Below are 21,363 nucleotides of genomic sequence, written 5' to 3'. Positions count from 1 at the left end.
AGCGTTTGTTTGTCTATACATGAGATGAACTCATGCCAAATATGAGCCCTCTACGACAAAGGGAAGTGGGGTAAACGGGCTTTGAAGTTTGAGGTCAAAAAAACATGAAAAATCTTTAAATTGCTCGCGTTTGCGTAAAACTTCATCAATTCCCACTCTCTTAGATGCATTCGAAAGGTCTTTTGAAGCACTTCCAAATAAGCCATAGACATCCCGGATTGGTTTGACTTTTTCTCTTAGCTTTTGCAAATTACTGTCAAAAATGGATTTTTTTAAAACCTTAATATCTTTTTGCAACAGCCTCCAACACCCATACTCCCATAGGCCAAAAGATAGGTAATTTCATGCACTATAAGCCTACGGTAATAGCTTTTTGGCTAATCGCAGTTTTTCTCATAGTTTTTCGATTTTTCTATAACAAACATTTTACAACGTTAGTTTTTGCCCTGTAGGCCACCATAGCGGCAGCATTCGGAATCCTCGGACTATTTCACGTAAGTTAGAAGTATTGGAGTTGTAAATTTGATTGGAAAAATTGCCATTTAGAATGAATTAAAAGAATTTTTAACAATTTGTTGGATTAGGGGTAAAACAGGTTTTCGCCTACTTGATACAGCATTTGACGTATTGATCACAGGGTAAAAAAGATCTATTTCTTTTTTCAAAAATGTTTTATTAAATTATTTTTTTAATCAAAATTACAACTCCACTACTTCTAACTCACGTGAAATTGTCCGAGGATTCCGAATATGACAAAATTGAGACCAAAAAGTGCCATCTTCTTGGCCTACAAGGCAAAAACTAAAGTTGTAAAATGTTTGTTCTAGAAAAAATGAAAAACTATGAGAAAAACTGCGATTGGCCAAAAAGTTAATACCGTAGCCTTATAGTGCATGAAATTACCTATCTTTTGGCCTATGGGAGTATGGGTGTTGGAGGCTGTTGCAAAAAGATATTAAGGTTTAAAAAAAAAAACATTTTTGACAGTAATTTGCAAAAGCTAAGAGAAAAAGTCAAACCAATCCTGGATGTCTATGGCTTATTTTGAAGCGCTTCAAAAGACCTTTCGAATGCATCTAAGAGAGTTGGAATTGATGAAGTTTTACGCAAACGCGAGCAATTTAAAGATTTTTCATGTTTTTTGGACCTCAAACTTCAAAGCCCGTTTTACCCCACTTCCCTTTGTCGTAGAGGGCTCATATTTGGCATGAGTTCATCTCATGTATAGACAAACAAACGCTGAAAGTTTCATCCAAATCGGAGTCCCTCGATACGACCTCTAGAACAAACCGAGCAATATTTACAAATACTGCCTCTTAAAAATCACCTGAATTTTGGAAAATTTTCGATGTTGATTATCGCGAAATGTTTTTTTTCGTTAAAATTTTTGTTTACGTCAAAACATACATTTACTTACAACTGAACTAGTGTCAAATGCATTTTAAAACACTTTTTGCATTCAAATGTTGAGACTATGGCTTATTATTTATTTTTTTATATTTTTTATTTTTTTGCCAACCTTCCAAAATTACATCTTCAAAAATTACATTATTTTTTTCTGTGCACGAGAAAAAACTAGTTCTAAATATTTAGAGTAGAAATTCAGTAAATAGATTTAAAATGTATGGAGCCGAAGTCCTTAAACATCTGAAAAGAATTCAGTGAAAATCCCAATAGAGCAACACTAAATACAAAATCGTTCCAATTGCATAACCCCGTTTAAAATGACAAATTGTTACGCAACTTGTGGTCATCCTTTTCTGCATAATTTATTCGAACCGAAATTTAATATAAAGAAAAAAATGCTGCTTATTTTCAAAACCAGTTTCCATACATTTGCATAAATTTCGCTAAGCGTAACATTCACCATTTCACTATTATTTCATCCCAAAAACCAGGGTGAAAGAAGCAGGTCCTAAACTAGTTTTGCAGTCGAGACAGTATCGATATCAGTCATCGTGCTGGGGTTCAGCGCGCTTATTTTAAGGTTTGTTCGCAGAAGAAGCGTGCAGTCCGGCGAAGAAAGTGAGAGTTGTCCCCGCTCGGTGTTGAGTCACCTCCGTCTGCGGTCAACAGGTTTCAAGGTTTGGAGGAATCTCCTCGGTTGAGAGGGGGGCTGCGTTCCTAATATGGCATTCATAATTAATTTCATTATGAGCTGTGGAGATCACCGAGGGGAGTCGAACATTTGAGCAATTTGTCTATTCATGAAGATTTTGTAGCGGTTTTGTTTGGGGAGATTTGATAGCCCTCACATGGACTAGGTTGACTAATCCAGCTCATCTTGCTGAGCTTTTGAAGTCACCCAAAAATTGTAAAAAAGCGATTTCGTCACGATTACCTAATCTTGGTAAAATTAGCTCGCCAAATTTGGAGTAAAAAAACGCCAATAAAACTCTTTCCGCTCCATCTAACACCGAAAACCAGTCTTCCTCAACTCATCAAATTACGACCCGCGTGTGTGACAAAAGAGTTCCGATTTGCCCCCAGGACGGTGTCCAAAATACCCCGCGGTCACCTGTGTGCGCACTCCCTGTGTTTGGAGTAGCAGGTCAACAACCCGGCAGACCAGACGACGACGAGAGAGCGTTTTGCACCGCATGACCAAAATCAGAGACAAATCGTCAAAACAAATCGCGCCCCGGTGGACTAACTCGTTAGTTAGTTGCTGTAACTTTCTTCGCGGCATGCAGTGGAGGACTAACTAGCTTCCCTTCCTCTCACCTCCTTTTGGAGAGGAAGATATGACGTGAAACACGCACGTATAAAAAGTGTGTGTTTTGCGATCACACATGTGTGAGGAGGACTTGTTTTTTTGTTTTTGGAAATTTCACTTTCAGTAAGGTCGATTTTTCAGTTATAATTGGGTGTGAGTGTGTAGCATGAGATGCTTGTTTGGTTGCTTGTCTCGAATACTCAGGTTTAAGAATGAAATTAGATTCAAATATCCATGATTACAGTTTATCACCATTTTATTTTTGGAAATATTTTTTTCCCATATCATGATAAAATTCTTCTCTTTTTAATAAACTTTAGTTATGCCGGGACCCGTGGTGTAGGGGTAAGCGTGATTGCCTCTCACCCAGTCGGCCTGCGTTCGATCCCAGAAGGTCCCGGTGGCATTTTTCGAGACGAGATTTGTCTGATCACGCCTTCCGTCGGACGGGAAGTAAATGTTGGCCCCGGACTAACCTAGAGGTTAGGTCATTAGCTCAGTCCAGGTGTAGGAGTCGTCTCTCTGTCCCAGTGGAGTCGCTTGTAGGCAATTGGACTAACAATCCAAAGGTCGTCAGTTCGAATCCCGGGGTGGATGGAAGCTTAGGTGTAAAAAGAGGTTTGCAATTGCCTCAACAATCAAGCCTTCGGACACCTTGTTTCGAGTAGGAATCTCGCAATCGAGAACGCCAAGGCAATGCTGTAGAGCGAATAATTTGATTTTTTGATTTTTTATTGGAAAGCAATGAAAAGAAAAAAATGTTAAATTTTACAAAGATGACTCGTTTAAACTGAATATGCCTTGACCAACATTGGAGGGAACGTTCATCTATCGGTAGTTAATAGAAATACCAAGTTTGTGCCGATTGGACCATTCCTTTTTTTAAGCACCGCCCTCTTTGTTGACGATTTTCCAAAACTACTAGACCAGGCCTGCCCAACCTTTTCGGCTCGATTTTCACATTTTTGATCGTCAAAATTATTGCGCCTTGCAGCAATTTCTAGAGTTTTGTGTCAATCGTGCTAGGCCTAGATTTTTTCATCACACTGCTTTGCAGGACTGAGAACTGTCAACTTTGCGCACTATGCACCGCGCTAGAGTGCTGCGGGATAATTTTCATCACAGTTGGCAAACCGAATTTTCATCACACCATCAAAACAAAACAAGTGCTATATATCGACTTCTGACCACAATCTAGTCATCAAGCTGTGGTGGCCGAGGCAGTTAAGTCATTGAGATGGTCTGTTTAAGGTTCTTAGATCGATTCTTATAGTTGACGCTTTTGGATTTTTTTACGGGTATTTTTTTTTCTAATGAGCTCGAGAGCATAATTCTATCGGCCATCTCGAGCTGTGTTCAATGAGTCCGTAACGTAAGCGGTACCATTATGCTTGCGGCCCGAGGCCATGAATTGGCTGTAAATTCAACAGAGTTTTTGCTAAAAACCGATACACTGTAGACGAAAGAGGCCTTTTTATTATTTGTCAGTAAAAAACAGGACTAAACATTTTTTTTCGGAAGACTTTATTAGAAAAGGTTACATTTCCTAAATGATATTGGTAGATCGGACAAACTCCAGGGTAGCGAATGATAACAAATCGCCCTCTCCAACGATGAAACTTCGAGCATCCGTCCATCTCGGATTGATCTGCATGGGTAGCGTGAATGTCGGGCAGTTGCTTCCCACCGCCGCCGTCTGCCACATCCCCATATGAGGACCGTAGAGGACGATAACTACTTGCCTTCCTCGCCATGAAGGGACCCCTCTTAGCAGCGCCGGACTAGCTGGATGTTGTACCGATCCAACAAGTAGTGAAGACGCCTGCCCACAACGTAACCAGCAACGCCCACTGGTTGTCCACCATCCGTCCAGCAAAAAGACAAAGATCCACCGTAAGCCAAGATGGCGGCGCAACACCGCTGCATCCCGGAACCGAAGACCACGATTCCACAGTCGGAACGACTCGTTCCTTTAATCACTCAGCCGGTCCAAAAAACTTTATCTGGGCTGGACGAGCCATTTGTTTCTGAACTTCCAAAAGTTAATAAACAAACAGCCTGCCATAGCAACGGATATCTTCGTCATCACTGTGAAGAAAAATCACTGTGATGAAAAAACACTGTGATGAAAATAATTGCGCAAGACTCTAGTAAAGTGCAAAATGCGCAATTGTTGATTTTTTCATGGTTTCTTTGATGGAATCGGTTCTCAGATGTCCAGTGAACATAACTTTGATAAAAGTTTGGAAACATATTTTTGCAGGTGGTTTATATGTAAGTTTTAAGTGAAAAATTGATTCCGATTTTAAAACCGGATAAAAATCCTGCTGAAGCCTCAAGCTATCGGCCCATTAGTTTGCTTTCATCTATTAGTAAATTATTCGAAAGAATAATTCTTAATAGAATGATGACGCACATTAATGAAAATTCAATATTCGCTGATGAGCAGTTTGGATTTCGCCTTGGGCATTCAACTACTCATCAGTTGTTGAGAGTTTCAAATTTAATTCGAAGCAACAAATCTGAGGGCTATTCTACTGGCGCTGCTCTTCTAGACATAGAAAAAGCATTTGACAGTGTTTGGCATAAAGGTTTGATTGCGAAATTGAAAAGGTTTAATTTTCCGATTTACATCGTGAAAATTATTCAAAATTATTTGACGGATCGTACTCTGCAGGTATGTTATCAGAACAGCAAATCTGATCAACTACCTGTACGTGCTGGCGTCCCTCAAGGAAGCATTTTGGGTCCAATTTTATACAATATTTTTACTTCTGACTTGCCTGATTTGCCCCCAGGATGTCAAAAATCACTTTTTGCTGATGATACAAGCATCTCCGCCAAAGGTAGAAGCCTTCGTGTCATCACAAGAAGATTACAAAAAAGCTTGGATATTTTCAATTCTTATTTGAAAGAATGGAAAATTACTCCAAATGCTGCAAAAACTCAACTTATTATTTTCCCTCACAAACCAAGGGCTGATTTTCTTAAACCAAAAAGTCATCACATTATAAAGATGAATGAGGTAAATTTAAAGTGGGAGGATCAAGTGAAATATCTTGGACTTGCTTTTGACAAAAACCTTACTTACAAGGATCATATTGAAAGTATCCAGGTTAAATGTAACAAATATATTAAATGTTTGTATCCACTTATAAACAGGAATTCTAGACTTTGTCTCAAGAATAAACTGTTAATTTATAAACAAATTTTTAGACCTGCCATGCTTTATGCTGTGCCGATCTGGACAAGCTGTTGCTTAACCAGGAAGAAAAAACTTCAGAGGATTCAGAACAAAATTCTGAAAATGATTCTGAAACTTCCTCCCTGGTTCAGCACCAGTGAACTTCATCAATTAGCCGAAGTTGACACTTTGGATGTTATGTCCAATAAGATAATTGATGCATTTCGACAAAAATCATTGCAGTCTTCAGCTGCATTGATCCGCTCTTTATATAGTTTATAAGTTAGTTTTAAGGTATCCCTTTCCCATTTGTACATGTAGGACCTCCTACATTTGAAATCACTGAATAGCGAAAGCTACAATATTTCATGAATAAATAAAAGTTGCTAGTATTTAAAATTGAGGTGAAAAGTCATCGATTGTGATTGGACACTCAATAATATTTTAACTGAATGAATGTACATGGAAGAGAAAATCAAAATAAATATAAATTAAAAAAAAAAAAAAAAGTGAAAAATTGATTGATTTTTGACGTAAAATGTAGATAAAAACGACTTGCATAAATATTTTTTCAAACTTTTGGTAAAGTTATGTTCACTGGTCATCTAAGAACCGATTCCATCAAAGAAACCATGAAAAAATGAACAATTGTAATTTTCACGATCAAAAATGTGTAAATTGAGCCGAAAAGGTTGGGCAGGCCTGTACTAGACCAAAAGACTTTCTTCTGGCTGCATTTTATAGGAAATTGTCCAATGAATTCATTACAAATAAATGTCAACCCTCAAAAGCCTTCCAATATTGTTTCTTTGCAGTTTATGGTTTATAACGTGATTTTGACCCATTCCGTCCCGAGCATGGGTAAATAACAAGGGAAATGTGTATTAATACCTTTCTCTGGTATCAATACCAAATTTTGGTATTCCTGGACCCTTTAAAATTTGTCTTAAGGATTATGCAAGAGCAAAATTTGGTATCATACCAATTTAAGGTATTGTTTTGGTTTTGCAAAATTGCAGAATTTGTCAATGGTTGGACACTACATTTTTGTTTTCTCTTGGTATTACAGTTTTTTATCAAATTCCTTCGAAACTATGGAAAAATTATGACCAACTTTGACAAAATAATTAATTTTGCGCTAAATTGATGTCTCAAAGCGAATGCTTCATTGAAACCGGGAAAATTCAAACTTGATTTTAAACATTTTTGATATACCCCCTAAAGAAATGACTTGAAATTGTGGAAAGTTTTTTAAGTCAGGATGTGTGTTTCTGTTTTTGTTTTTTTTATTCCAGTACCGTAAACCGGGGTGACTTTGATAGGATTTAAATTTGTTTTTAGAATATTTTCCAACAGGTAAGGTTTTTCTCAAGATTATTATTTTTAAAACATGTACTGGGGTAGGTCACACAAAGTCCATGCACTATTTCGGAAAAAAAGTTTTTTCAAAAATGTTTAGAAAAATAGTTACGTTAAAAATTCTTAGTTTGAATTCCGGGGTGACTTTGATAGTCATAGTTTTTCATGTTAAAATCATATTTAAGATGTTCAAACTTCATTTGTACGTTAAATGTACCATCACTAAAGTAGCTGATATAGTATTTAAGAAAAAAAAAATCAATGTTTATATTTAGTTAACTAAGTGTATAAGCTTTTAAGCAAAATACATATAAATTTTAGGTAAAATTGTTAAAAAGTCGGAATTTTGCCTGAAATTTGTTAAAACTAGTTTTGTTTATAAAATTATCGATTTATATTGCATTTTATACTGAATTCGAAGCACGAATCACAAGTATTCACATTTTACATGAAAGTTGTTCAACTGAAATTGCCTATAAATTTAGAGAGTTTTTATAATTGTGTTTCAAAAACACATATTATTTATTTTTTACAAACTTTTTTAACCTTCTCCTAGTGGAAAATTGTCCAAAGAATCCGAAAATTCATTCCGTTTTCCGATTAAAAATCATGTTCATTGAGAAAATCATGACACTTTGAGAAGTTTAAAATAATGACTTTCATCAACATTTTCTTAACTATAGTTAACTAACTTTTTAAACTTGTCAAAATTTTATGAAAAGTTCTTCTTGAGGTACTTTGAACACTTCTCTACCATGGTCAGTATGTTTTTAAACCAAAGTCACCCCGTTTTACGGTATCAATAATTGAAAGAATTAATTTTAAAAATTTCACTTTCAACAAAAATTTTGGTATATAGACCACATTTTATGACCAAAATAATGTCCTTGACCAAATTGGTCAAAATTTTCCCATTGTTCTGGCCTTACTTAGCAAAACAAAAAAATAATAAAAAATTGGGTTATGGACACTTAGCAAATTTTTGAACAAATTGTTAATTTTCTCAGATGGTATGTCAATAATAAAAAAAATCAGCTCTCAAATTTTTCACTTTTAAAAAAGCTTTGGTAAAAAGACCGCATTTCATGGCCAAAATAATGTCCTTGACAAAGTTGATCAAAAATGCAGTTATTGATCAGCACGACTGAGTGCTTCTAGCAGATGTGGCGAGTGTAGCTGATGTAGGTAATCTCAAATACTCAAAACTTTAAAATTCGATATCTCTGGAACGAAACATATGCCTTTCTGTCGATAAGTGATTCTTATGTAAAATTGGCCGGGGAATACAATGGTGAGGTCAAATTAAAAAAATAAGTTGGGGTGTTTTGAGATACGGCCGTTGAAAGTTTTCTATTGCGTAATACAGGTAGAAAAAGTAAATTAATCAACATTTTGATCACGGAAATGGATTCTACGTCCAATTTCCTCTAAAATTGAGTCAAAGACCGACCCTCTATGATTTGTGGTTCCTGAGTTATCGTCGTTTGAAGATAGGGGTTTCGCTCAAAAATCGCCAAAAAGTCGATTTTTTGGGAGGTTACAAAAATGGAGGGGGTGTTCTGATTTGGATGAAATTCGGGATTTTTGCATGTTTTGATAGTCTGAACAGCTCTGCCAAATTTGAGCAGAATCGGATATGGTAATTTTCAAATGCTGTTCCGCTTGAGATGGAATAACCCATATTTATTCTTCGTTTGAACATTAAACCTGGCACTTATCGCATGACGTTCTTGCCAATTTTGGCATTTCAGTGACTCAAACCGGTTTGATGAGCAAATTTGGTGGAAGTAAAAGCAAACACTAATGTCGCTTATTAAGTCGAATTTCAGTTCAACGCAGATATTCAAGATGGGAAGATGGTTAAAACGAGTGAAATATTGGTGGCATTGTAAGTAATGTGATGAAATAAAAAAGAGGTAGCAGGTTATTTATATTTATTTTCCATCGATTAAAGAGCCCTTATTAAGCTAATTCGCTGCGGACATTTTGGAGTGTTCAACGTAACTATCAAATCGGATGATGATTTGCTCAACCTTCCATCGATCAACCAAGACAGTGTGCTGCTGCTGGACTCCGAAATATCGTTTCTTTCTTTGACAATTTTTCTCAAAATGCCATCAGTGATTAAACTGTTCATTTACGGTGGCTCAGTTCCAGTTGCTTCTGTTGGTGCGAATTTGCGCAAAATGGTGCTCTTCAAAGCGAATACTGAGAATTTGGTGATAGATTCAGCTGTCGAATACGATTTGCAAACCTTGATTGTGGCCTACGGAAAATTACGAGAAGTTCCACCAAATTTGAGTGCTCTAGCAAAACTGGAAAAGCTGGGACTAGTTGGTAACGAAATTGAAACGATCAATGCGAAACAATTTGAAGGATTAGTGAAGCTGAGAAATCTCTCCCTGTTTGGAAACAGAATCAAGCAAGTTTACTCGAGTTTCTCGGTACCAATCAGTTTACCCTCTCTGGAAGCGTTTGCAATTAACGACAATCAGTTGGATCAACTAAGTTTCACGCACTGGAAAGCTCCTTCACTGGAAATCATTCAGTTACACAACAATCGGCTGACGATTGTTGAAGCACTACCGGGAACGTTTCCCACGTTGAAAATGGTGTCCCTTCGTGGAAATCCCTTGAATTGTCAGTGAAAGGAATGGATTCTTAACGAATTTAGGAGGGACGGAGTTGACTTGTATGATTGGGAAATGCTGACTTGCGATGATGGAATTGAAAATATTAAAGTTGAGGAATCTTTCCAAAGGCTGAACATGAAGTTGGATCAAATACTTCAGGAAATTCAAAAGTTGCATCATGATTTGGAACAAGGAGATCATTTAGGAGAAAGTGAAGGAGATAGTGAAGATGAAGATGAATCAAAAACAAACGATGAACTGGTATTAAACCCAGAAATTTCATACTTTTGAGTGTTACAAAGTAAGTTTAATGAAAACAAAATAAATGCTTCAACTATTTCAAAAAATAACAAAGTGTTTTTGGTAAGCTAGGATGAAATCACTATCAAGTTATCATCTTTAAAGGAGACTCAATGCGTTACCTCATTCCAACTCGTAGCAAATTTCAGGTCTTTGGAACTCTTATCATTACAAATTACCATAAATTTAATCAACTATCATCATCTCAAATCAAATTAAACCTATTAAAAAGAGAGCATTCCAACCCCGATTGCATCTGGCCTGATCTTGTGTAACCATTCCATGCAACACAACTCCGCACCAACACCTGGACCCCTGGAGTGGCCCAGTTCCAAATCTGGCCAAGTCACGTTGGAGACTCCCCCCGCCTTGCCCTCCATAATCACTCCACCATAATCACCATAATTATCTAAATCGGAAGTGGGTAATTCTCCGCCAACTCACACAGCAGTTGCCCCGACCCCTCTTCGATTTGCGTGAAACTTTGTCCTAAGGGGTAACTTTTGTCCCTGATCACGAATCCGAGGTCCGTTTTTTGATATCTCGTGACGGAGGGGCGGTACGACCCCTTCCATTTTTGAACATGCGAAAAAAGAGGTGTTTTTCAATAATTTGCAGCCTGAAACGGTGATGAGATAGAAATTTGGTGTCAAAGGGACTTTTATGTAAAATTAGACGCCCGATTTGATGGCGTACTCAGAATTCCGAAAAAACGTATTTTTCATCGAAAAAAACACTAAAAAAGTTTTAAAAATTCTCCCATTTTCCGTTACTCGACTGTAAAAAATTTTGGAACATGTCATTTTATGGGAAATTTAATGTACTTTTCGAATCTACATTGTCCCAGAAGGGTCATTTTTTCATTTAGAACAAAATTTTTCATTTTAAAATTTCGTGTTTTTTCTAACTTTGCAGGGTTATTTTTTAGAGTGTAACAATGTTCTACAAAGTTGTAGAGCAGACAATTACAAAAATTTTAATATATATACATAAGGGTTTTGCTTATAAACATCACAAGTTATCACGATTTTACGAAAAAAAGTTTTAAAAAAGTTGGTCGTCATCGATCATGGCCGTTCATGGTCACCCGCGACAGACACGGACGACGAAACAAAGAGAAACGCAAAAAGTAACTTTTTCAAAACTTTTTTTCGTAAAATCGCGATAACTTGTGATGTTTATAAGCAAACCCCTTATGTCTATATATCAAATTTTTTGTAATTGTCTGCTCTACAACTTTGTAGAACATTGTTACACTCTAAAAAATAACCCTGCAAAGTTAGAAAAAACACGAAATTTTAAAATGAAAAATTTTGTTCTAAATGAAAAAATGACCCTTCTGGGACAATGTAGATTCGAAAAGTACATTAAATTTCCCATAAAATGACATGTTTCAAAATTTTTTACAGTCGAGTAACGGAAAATGGGAGAATTTTTAAAACTTTTTTAGTGTTTTTTTCGATGAAAAATACGTTTTTTCGGAATTCTGAGTACGCCATCAAATCGGGCGTCTAATTTTACATAAAAGTCCCTTTGACACCAAATTTCTATCTCATCACCGTTTCAGGCTGCAAATTATTGAAAAACACCTCTTTTTTCGCATGTTCAAAAATGGAAGGGGTCGTACCGCCCCTCCGTCACGAGATATCAAAAAACGGACCTCGGATTCGTGATCAGGGACAAAAGTTACCCCTTAGGACAAAGTTTCACGCAAATCGAAGAGGGGTCGGGGCAACTTTTCCCGATTTCGTGTGAGTTGGTAGAGAATTACCCAAGTCGAAGTCCATTTTCTCCGCGCGATGGCAGAATTGATTGAAGGCTTTTCTGGCGTTCGTTGATGGCTGTGCACTATCTCGTCGTCGTCGGGCACGTGATTAAAGTCACCCCCTCGCCCCCCCCTTCAACAACCCACCAACTGAGAGGGCTTTGTAAAGTTTGACACGGCCCAGGCTAATTTCGCTGCGCCTTTCTTCAAATTACCCTCGGTGCAACAAGGCGTTCAAGTTGTCTTGTGGCGTGTTTCACCCCCAAAGTGATCTGCTTTGTGAGGGTTTCGGAACACTGGTTGTGAGGTAATCGATTTAGGTTGAGCTTTTGATCTCGCGGAGCTTGGGGAATTATCGGCTCTTTAAAGGGAGTGCTGTTTAGGGAAAAGGGTAGGTAATTTGAGCAATACTGGTACAAAAGAGGTACAGTTTGGACTCGATTGTCCGAAACCCGCGGAAAAATTTGCATCGGATAATCGAATGACGATTTTTTTCTTCATCAGCTTATTTTTAATTGTTTATCAGTCCAAAACTAATCTAAAGGGATTTGGAAATTTTAAATCATAGATGCCAGAAATTGAAAATTGAGAAAATACATTTGGTTAAGAAACAAGTGTTCAACCACTTTAATTTGAATAAAATGGGACCGTTGAAATAGAATTTTATGATTAAGAAAATAAAAAAAAAATAAAAATGTCCATGATTCAAAAATCCGAAATTAAAGGAGATTCAAAAAAAAAAAAAAAGGAAATGTATGTAAAATTGAAAAAAAAGTTCGAATACATTCAAATAATTCTCCGCCAACTCACACAGCAGTTGCCCCGACCCCTCTTCGATTTGCGTGAAACTTTGTCCTAAGGGGTAACTTTTGTCCCTGATCACGAATCCGAGGTCCGTTTTTTGATAAAGAGGTGTTTTTCAATAATTTGCAGCCTGAAACGGTTATGAGATAGAAATTTGGTGTCAAAGGGACTTTTATGTAAAATTAGACGTCCGATTTGATGGCGTACTCAGAATTCCGAAAAAAAGTATTTTTCATCGAAAAAACCACTAAAAAAGTTTTAAAAATTGTCCCATTTTCCGTTACTCGACTGTAAAATTTTTTTTGAACATATCATTTTATGGGAAATTTAATATACTTTTCGAATCTACATTTACCCAGAAGGGTCATTTTTTCATTTAGAACAAAAAATTTCATTTTAAAATTTCGTGTTTTTTCTAACTTTACAGGGTTATTTTTTAGAGTGTAACAATGTTCTACAAAGTTGTAGAGCAGAAAATTACAAAAAATTTAATATATAAGGGGACATAAGGGGTTTGCTTACAAACATCACGAGTTATTACGATTTTACGAAAAAAAGTTTTGAAAAAGTTACTTTTTGTGTTTCTCTTTATGTCGTCGTTCGTGTCTGTCGCGGGTGACGATGAACGGCCATGATCGACGACGACCAACTTTTTCAAAAAAAAAATTTCGTAAAATCGCGATAACAACTTTGTAGAACATTGTTACTCTCTAAAAAATAACCCTGCAAAGTTAGAAAAAAACGAAATTTTAAAATGAAAAATTTTGTTCTAAATGAAAAATGACCCTTCTGGGTCAATGTAGATTCGAAAAGTACATTAAATTTCCCATAAAATGATATGTTCCAAAAAAAAATTATAGTCGATTAACGAAAAATGGGAGAAATTTAAAAAAAAAAAATTATTTTCGATGAAAAATACGTTTTTTCGGAATTCTGAGTACGCCATCAAATCGAGCGTCTAATTTTACATAAAAGTCCCTTTGACACCAAATTTCTATCTCATAACCGTTTCAGGCTGCAAATTATTGAAAAACACCTCTTTTTTCGCATGTTCAAAAATGGAAGGGGTCGTACCGCCCCTCCGTCACGAGATATCAAAAAACGGACCTCGGATTCGTGATCAGGGACAAAAGTTATCCCATAGGACAAAGTTTCAGGCAAATCGAAGAGGGGTCGGGGCAACTTTTCCCGATTTCGTGTGAGTTGGTAGAGAATAACCCATATATTTTGAGAGATTTTGAATCTGTTCGATTTTGAGAATGTTAGATGATTAAGCCCTTATTTTGAGAAAAAAAAATAATGATGATTTTTTTTATTGTTACTATTCATAAATATGTTTATGGAGGCAATTCCCATAAACGTCTTGATCTTGCGATTTTTTTGTTGACAAAATTTGTTCTACAAGTTGTTCAGCATAGTACCCAACCGTGTTGATGCTTTTTTGTGAAGATGCTCCTTTACCTTGTAAAGTTATAAAACTCGTGTTTAAATAATAGTTGCCATCCAGGAAGTCAGTCAGTATAATTGTGTCACACAATCTTGCTGATTCATTTTGATGCACCACTTTCATGTAAAACAAGATCTTTATATTACTTTAAAACCAAATTGTCTATGCCTAAATGTAACATTTACTGATTTGTATAAAAAAAATCAATATTGAAAAATTAAACTTAACTTTTAATTTAAAAATGGGAGCCAAATCTAAATAAATAGGTAACACAAATTTTAAGTGATTTCCTATTTTTAAAGGCAACAAAAATACGAAGTCAAAACTATGCAACAAATTTTTGAAACATAGTAAGATTGCCACAATACTATAACGATTAACTATGCCTTCATCTCAGATTAATTTTCGGCAACATTTTGCATAAGTTCACAAAGTCTGAATAATTTCTATCTAAGTATTGTTTCCAAGTGGATTTTGAAACTAAAGGCTGGGCGAAAAAAATAAATCGAGAAATCAACCCAGAGAAATTGCTAGCTGAATTTAATTTAAACTTTTTATCACTTTGCGGAGAAGCTTTTCGAGGCAAATCAAACAATCAATGGTTAAATTAATAATGGCTAATTCGTTGAGGCAGCTAAAAATTAAAATAGCTTACCAAAATTTTCACAAAACCATGTATTTTCGGAAAAATACTAAAAATTTCAGTTTTTTACAATATAGATATCAAATGATCAAGATTTTTTCATACATTCGAAAGTAAAAACACAAAAAAAATATAATAAAAATATAAAAAAGAAGGATAGATTTTTTTAATATTCAAAATTTGCACAAAACTACGTACTTTTGAAAAAATACTCAAAATTTCAGTTTTTTCATATGCCTTTTGCTTTTTGCTTGTAAAAAACTTATTTTTTTAAGTATTTTTTGAAAATACGTAGTTTTGTGAAAATTTCGAGTGTTTTCAATTTTTTTTGTTATTAGGCCGTTGCAAATATTTTTCAAAGTTTATGTCGCCCCACCTTGAAAGTTGGCCTGAATAATCAGGGGGCAAAAAAAAATTTTTTGCGAAAAACTTCAAAATTTTAATGAAAATTAAAGTTTAATCAACTGAAAACCAGTTAAAATGCATTTTCCCGCGTTTATAATCTTTTTTAGCATGTTTGAACTCCTTTTTCCCACAAAAAGTTTTTTTTTTGCGAAAAAAAAAATTCCGTCAATACCTCGACATTTTCAAAACTAATGATTGGAAAGCAACTGTATGCCTGTAAAATGCATTTTTATAACACTTTTTTCATCCAAATGTTGAAACCTAGGGTTGTACTTTCAATTTTTATATTTTTTTATTGTTTTGCCCCCCCCCTCGACTTTGATCTGAGCCGAGGGACATAAACTTCAAAAAATATTTGCAATGGCCTTACTTTTGGAACGATCATTTGATACCCATTGTATAAAAAAACTTACATTTTTATTTTTTATTTTAAAAATACGTGATTTTATGAAAATTTTGAGTATTTTCAAGAAGATGTGTAAAAAATTTCGAAAGGTATGAAAAATCACGATCATTTGACACCCATATTGTAAGAACATACATTTTTAGTGTTTTTTTTTCGAAAATACGTAGTTTTGTTGAACTTGTAGTATTTCACAAAAAATATTATTACTATCGAAATATACGAAAAAAAATCGCCATCATTTAATACCCATATTGTATAAAACTTAAATTTTGAGTTTTTTTTTTAAAAAAACGTAGTTTTGTAAAATTTTGTAAGTTTTTCACTAATATGTGTATCACTTTCAAAATATATAAACAAATCCCGATCATTTGATACTCATATTGTAGAAAACTGTAATTTTTAGTATTTTGCGAAAATACGTAGTTTTGTGAAAATTTTCAGTATTTTGAAAAATGTGTGTTATAACTCCTGAATTTATGGAAAAAATCCTGATCATAAAATACCCGTATTATAGCAGACACAATTATTTTTAGTATTTTTTCGAGAAACATTGCATTTTCAAAATACAGGAAAAAATAATCATGTAATTATAATTGCAAAGGATAGCTGAAATCATCCCGATGCTAAAATACTTTAGTTTGGATGATTTTTCATAGGATTATAACCAATGTCTCCCATATAGCCAAAATCCTATAAGCTGAACGGTCGGGATCAAAGTTGAAGTGGGGGTTCCTTGGCCGAAATAATTGGACGTTTTTTTTTTGTTTGGCCCTTAGAGTGACCTCCGTCGTATTAGGGTGGTCCACAAAAATGCTTTTATGTCGATTTTCGCAAAAACCACATTTAAAAAAACCTAACTCCGTGCCATTTCAATCGAATTTAGCTCTCTGTAACGCAAGTGAAAGGATTTTTTTTAATGTGGTTTTTGCGGAAATTGACGGAAATTGCCATTTTTTGGACCACCCTAACACGGCGTAGGGCTAAACAAACAAAAAACGGGTCTAATTATTTCGGCCAAGTCCAATTTAGAGCCAGATCGGACAACTTTTTTTGCGAATCATGATGTTTTCGTTATTACAGTGGACTCTCCTTGCGTCGATATTGAAGAGACCGTCGCGAGCGGGATATATTAAATAATGGAACGAAAAAAATCATAGCCTGCCTTCAAGGGACTTACAGAATAATTGACAGATGGAGCAATATGGATGGATATCGAGGAGAGTCAACTGTACCCAAAGTATTTTACTCAAAATAAAATAAACTCTCCTAGTCACAAGTAATCTCTAATACACAAATCTAAATCCCCACGATGATTACCCTAACATATATCACCAAAAATTACACATCACTCTCCCCAAAAAAACACACTCTTGCTAACCTGTTGGCTAGTCACAAAACATAAATCTACATCACCTGGGAGTTTCCATCCCCCTCCCCCTCCCAACAGTCTACTAACAACATTTCAACGACTAGTCGAACATCACAAACATCATCAGAGCTCGTGATAAAAAAATGCCCAATTGCGACACATCACGATAAAATCCCATAACTTCAATAAAAGCGGAAAAAACGGGCAGCAAAAAATAAAAACCCTCCGCTGAAAAATTTCTCCCAGAGACCAATTTGTCAACTCGAACCTCACACATTCCGGTCGAACATTTCCACAGCAGGTGCCCCGAGAGAGAGAGAGAGAGAAAAATCATAAACATAAACACGAGTCCCCGACGAATGGTTTGATGACCTAGACACTGCAACTAAGTTAGCCCCGGTGTGCCGAGTCGCTGTGTTAAATGTTTGAATTGGTTCCGCTCGTTGAAGCGAGAGGTTTTTTTTTCGAAAGTACCACCTTCCTGGCATGTCACTCCCAGCTTAGGGTGGAGGAAGGTGAAAAGTGGACACTTGGCACGAGATGTTCAAATATTTACGCTAATCGATTTGCTGGGTTGAGTCAAGGTTAGCCATGTTCAGTCATTGTTGACGCGTCTATCGGGCTGCAGCATCCAAGGCAAAGGGATTCAGGGAGATGTGCTCTTGGAGACGGCAGAAAGTGAAACTTGACGTGCTTGCACTTTCCCTGGATGGGCTTGTGGATTAACATAAGGGCGGCAAAGGTTATGAGCAAATATATTAAGTGTTTTCATAAGGCATTTCAACAGTATTCCACCAGTTTTGAAGATCGTTTTCAAAGTTGTGAAACAAAAAAAAATTTGATTATTTTTAAGAATTTTCTGTTAAAACGGTCTGATTTTACGATGACAAACCTTTTTCGATCCAGCATATCCAAATGGTGAATGGTTGTGATGAGTCTTACCTGAAAATAGAAAAATATTTAGTAGTAGTTTATTCTTATAAAGCAGACCAATTCTCTACGAAATCGGTCTTTTTGTTAATTTTAATTTTTGTATTTTTTAATCCGGCTGAAACTTTTTTGGTGCTTTCGGTATGCCCGAAGAAGCCATTTTGCATCATTAGTTTGTCCATATAATTTTCCATACAAATTTGGCAGCTGTCCATACAAAAATGATATATGGGTCATTCCACCTGAAGTGTGCAAGAAAAAATGCAAATTTGAAAATTACCATCTCCGATTCTGCTCAAATTTGGCAGAGCTGTTGAGACTATCCAAATTGGACCTCCCCCTCCAGTTGTGTACACTCCCAAAAAATCGACTTTTTGGCGATTTTTGAGCGAAACCCCTATCTTCAAACGACGATAACTCAGGAACCACAAATCTTAGAGAGTCGGTCTTAGACTCAATTTTGAAGGAAATTGGACGTAGAATCCATTTCCGTGATCAAAATTTGGATTAAAATATGTTTTCTACCTGTATTGCGCAATTGAAAACTTTAAATGGCCGTATCTCAAAACAGCCCTATTTATTTTTTGAATTTGACCTCACCATCGTATTCCCCGAACAATTTTACATAAGAATCAACTATTGACAGAAAGGAATATGTTCCGTTCCAGAGATATCGAATTTTAAAGTTTTAAGTATTTGAGATTACCTACACTCGCCGCATCTGCTAGAAGCACTCAGTCGTGCTGATCAATAACTGCTACCTGGTTATTTATTGAAATAAGATTTCATCCCAAATAATCATTAGCAAATTAGCCCACAGGACAGAGCAAGAACGACACGCAATACAGGGCATAATTTAATTCCCGCAGAGCTAGCAAGAAATTGCAATTGATCTTGTAAGTAACACTTAAGAAAAAGTGTACGATACATTATCGTGTTAAAAATTATGAATTAACATGAATAAAACTCTCGTGAAGCATGATTAAGGAGGAGGATTTCTGGAAAGTATAAAACTGAAAAATGTAAGAAAATCACAAAGATTAATCTGATTTATTACCTGATGAAGATCAAATTCAGTTGTGTTGATTTCGACACCGTCCGAACAATAATCTTTTTTTGTTTGTCAATCATTTCGAAATATTGGAAAACGATACAGTTGCTGTCCACATGTATCAGAAGTATTTGGTTTTGTTTTTGAAATTAAATGTACCAGAATTGAAAAAAATTATCATTTATTCAGATGAAACTGGCTCACAATATAAAAAATCGGTTTAATATGATCAATCTTTCAAACCGTAAGGCAGATTTTGGGGTTTTTGCTGAATGACACTATTTCGCTACCGCACATGGCAAAAGCTCTAGAACCCATAAGAATTATTTCATCTACTACAGCCATACATTTGTTCTCGCTTCAAATAAAAGAAAAAATAAAAGAAATAATTTGATAAAGTGGGAAGAAATGAGGAATTAGGATTTATATTTTTCCTAATATAATAATAGAAAAATAATAATAATTGTTTGAAAATTGTATTGTAAAAACTTTATAAAAAAGTAAATCTTTCCCAGTTCCTGAGGGAAACACCCTTGAAGAGTATCGGGGCCGGCATTTACAAAGCGGATTCGGTGGCAATTTCATTCTCAACTTAATGTTAACATTTTAAGGTTAATGTTAACATTCCATAGGTCGCCTCCCTAAGGTGACGTGATAAGGTCCAGTTTGTGACGATACACTACCTTCCGTTTACTAAGCAATCGAATCCAGAAGAGAAACGATCACCAGTTGTGTTGGTCCGAGCACGGATTTGAACCCCGATCTACCGCTTACTAGGTGGGAGCGTTACCATTAGGCTACGTGGCTCGGCAAAAAAATGAAAATTACCCAATAAATATTCCTAACACAAAAAATAGATTGTTCAAGGTATTGATTATCTCAAAATCGTATAAAATTATAAAAATAATTCATCTTACAGAACAAAAGATAGTAATTATCGAGCAGCACGACTGAGTGCTTCTAGCAGATGCGGCGAGTGTAGGTAATCTCAAATACTTTAAAATTCGATATCTCTGGAACGAAACATATTCCTTTCTGTCGATAAGTAATTCTTATGTAAAATTGGCCGAGGAATGCGATGGTGAGGTCAAATTTAAAAAAAATAAATAGAGCTGTTTTGAGATATGGCCATTTAAAGTTTTCAATTGTGCAATACAGGTAGAAAAAATATTTTAAACTAAATTTTGATTACGGAAATGGATTCTACGTCCAATTTCCTTCAAAATTGAGACTAAGACCGACCCTCTAAGATTTCTGGTTCCTGAGTTATCGTCGTTTGAAGATAGGGGTTTCGCTCAAAAATCGCCAAAAAATCGATTTTTTTGGAGGGTACAAAAATTGAGGGGATGGTCCGATTTGGATGAAATTCTGGATTTTTGCATGTTTTGATAGTCTCAATAGCTCTGCCAAATTTAAGCAGAATCGGAGATGGTAATTTTCAAATGCTGTTCCGCTTCAGATGGAATGACCCATATGAATAATCTAAAATGTGTATCTTTTGAAGGTTTTTTTTTTGATCGATTTGGTGTCCTCGGCAAAGTTGTAGGTATGGATAAGGACTACACTGAAAAAAAAATGATACGCGGTAAAACAAATTTTTGTGATTTTTATTTCACTTTTTGTATCGAAAATTTTATTTGCAAAAAACACTATTTTTATATTTCTTTTTTTATATGTTTCAGGGGACATCAAATGCCAACTTTTCAGAAATTTCCAGAATGTGCAAAAAATATTTGAACGTGTTATGAATTTTTGAATCAATACTATTTTTTTCAAAAAATCAAAATATTGTTCGCTAAAAATTTTCAACTGCATTTTTTCGATTTAAAGTCGAATTTGCATCAAAAAGTATTTTAGTGAAATTTTGATAAAGCACCGTTTCTAGGTTATAGTAATTTTTAGGTAACTTTTTTAAAAATAGTCGTAGTTATTATGTTATTATTTTTTTTAAATAAGTGCCCATGTTTGCACACTTTTTTTTATTTTTGGAATGCTGAGAAAAGTAAAAAAAAAGTGGTCTTGAATTAATATTGCCGTGATTTGTTCACTGTGTACAAATGTATTCCAATCGTTGTCTGGTTTGCAATTAAAAAAATATTTTATTATATTTTATATTATAAATGTTATTTACATTATTTGTCCCTTGACCTTTGTCGAAGTTTAAGGGAGAAAAATATTTTATTTCGTATTTTAATCATTCTTTATAAAATTTATCACAAAATGCCTTAAATTTTTTTCACGGTAATGCTACTGAGAAATTTCTACGTTTTCGCGAATTGACTTTTTTATAGTAGTGAAACCCTGTTCATCGATATCTTATGTTCAAATAAGTACATCATTGATTTATCCAT

General features: G+C 35.2%; 1 protein-coding gene across 1 annotated transcript in view; it reads right to left on the bottom strand.

The window, feature by feature from the left end:
• Positions 1-21,363, bottom strand: part of LOC120414196 (uncharacterized) — a 260,154-nt gene that overhangs the window by 133,333 nt on the left and 105,458 nt on the right. The gene's annotated exons all lie outside the window — the stretch shown is intronic.

Source organism: Culex pipiens, chromosome 3 (assembly GCF_016801865.2).
Source record: "Culex pipiens pallens isolate TS chromosome 3, TS_CPP_V2, whole genome shotgun sequence".
Taxonomy (NCBI): Eukaryota; Metazoa; Arthropoda; class Insecta; order Diptera; family Culicidae; genus Culex; species Culex pipiens.
Note: the sequence above shows the minus strand (reverse complement) of the source record. Positions and strands in the feature narration are given on the sequence as shown.